Source organism: Canis lupus, chromosome X (assembly GCF_048164855.1).
Source record: "Canis lupus baileyi chromosome X, mCanLup2.hap1, whole genome shotgun sequence".
Taxonomy (NCBI): Eukaryota; Metazoa; Chordata; class Mammalia; order Carnivora; family Canidae; genus Canis; species Canis lupus.
The window spans coordinates 32,643,838-32,645,752 of NC_132876.1; the positions used below are offsets into that span (position 1 = coordinate 32,643,838).

A 1,915-nucleotide genomic window follows, 5' to 3' on the forward strand; every position below is an offset into this window, starting at 1 on the left:
ATTATATAGATACTTCACTAAGAAACATATATAACTGGGAACAACAGGTGAAATAGTCTTCTTTTTTAGAAAGCATCTCTCAACTAACATCTTTTTTAAAATTTAAATTCAATGAATTAACATATACTGTATTATTAATTTCAGCAGTAGAGTTCAGTGACTCATCAGTTGCACATCACACCCAGTGCTCATTACATCATGTGCCCTCCTTAATGCCCATCATCCTGTTACCCCATCCCCCACCCCCTCCCCTCCAGCAACCCTGTTTGTTTCCTATGATTAAGTCTCTTACAGTTTGTCTCCCTCTCTGATTTCGTCTTGTTTTATTTTTTCCTCTCTTTCCCTATGCTCCTCTGTTTATTTTCTTAAATTCTACATGAGTGAAATCATATGATAATTGTCCTCCTCTGATTTATTTCACTTAGCATAATTACACTCTAGTTTCATCCACATCATTGCAAATAGCAAGATTTCTTTTTTCTGATGGCTGAGTAATATTCCACTGTGTGTGTGTGTATATACATATACATATACATATACATAGCCTCTTCTTTATCCATTCATTTGTCAATGGACATCTGGGCTCTTTCCATAGTTTGGCTATTGTGGACATTGCTGCTATAAACACTGGGATGCAGGTGTGTCCCTTCAGATCACTACACTTGTATCTTTGGGTTAAATGCCTAGTAGTGCAATTGCTGGATTGTAGGGTAGCTCCATTTTCGACTTTTGAAGGAAACTCCACACTGTTTTCCAGAGTGGCTGCCCCAGCTTGCACCCCCCACCAACAGTGTAAGAGGGTAGAATAGTCCCCTTTTCTGGAATAAATAACAAGATCTTCCAGGGGCCAGTCTTAGGGACTCTTGATAATCCAGGGTAGCTTGAGGGTTTATGCATAAAGAGAAATATAGCAACTCCTTCTGATTGGTCTGTTGCCTGGACTCCAACAGATTTTTCTATACAGAGAATTATTGTGCCTTGTAGATTCATGATGAAGAAACCTCCCTTACATTCAGTTCTTAGCAGGTTAAATTTGGATAGGAACATGTAAAGCCAATGATAAATGTAGGAGGCTGGTATAGACCTGCATAAACAGTGTTGAGAAGACTTAACACCACAGAGTAAGGGCAACAGAAAGAGCTTTTTATAGGGACACCTGGGTGGCTTAGCAGTTGAGCATCTGCTTTCAGCTCAGGGCCTGATCCCTGGGCCCAGGGATTGAGTCCTGCAACGAGCTCCCTGCAGGGAGCCTGCTTCTTCCTCTGCCTATGTCTCTGCCTCTCTCTGTGTGTCTCTCATAAATAAAGTCTTTTTTTATAAAAAAAAGAGAATTTATAAATTATGTCAAGAGCAAGAAGAAAATCTTTCAAGAAAAACATACAATTGACCATGACATAGTGATGAATGATAAAGAGAGACCAGAGCTCCTCTGTCCTCACTTTGTTTTTTGTTTTTTTTTTTCCTGTCCTCACTTTGTACCTGTATTCTCTGTCAAGGGGAAATTTTCATACTAAAAAGTCTAGCCCGGTGCTCTTCAAACTTTACCATGCATGTGTGTCACCTCAGGATTTTGTTAAAAACGAGATTCTTTTTTAAAAAAAGATATGGAATGTTTCATGAATTTGCGTGTCATCCTTGTAGCAGGCCATGCTAATCTCCCTGTCGCTCCCAATTTCAGTGTCTGTGCTGCCAAAGTGAGCACTTAAAATGGAGATTCTGATTTGGTAAGTCTGAGTGGGGCCCAAGAATTTGCATTTCTAACAAGTTCCCAGGTGATGCTGATGCAGCTGGTCCTCCAATCACACTTTGAAGAGTAACAGTCTAGACCAAACAGTGAGGAAGAAAGAAAAGCCCAGGATGGATAAATCATCAACATGGTTTTTAAGAGCGTCTCATTGCTGGGGCGCCTGGGTGG

The 1,915-nt window shown here is 40.3% G+C and overlaps 1 non-coding gene across 1 annotated transcript; it reads right to left on the reverse strand.

The window, feature by feature from the left end:
* Positions 1–1,598: 1,598 nt before the first annotated feature.
* Positions 1,599–1,702, reverse strand: LOC140628913 (U6 spliceosomal RNA). Its single transcript, XR_012026838.1, has one exon. It is a non-coding gene; the product is annotated as a U6 spliceosomal RNA (small nuclear RNA).
* Between the last annotated feature and the right edge of the window lie 213 nt (positions 1,703–1,915).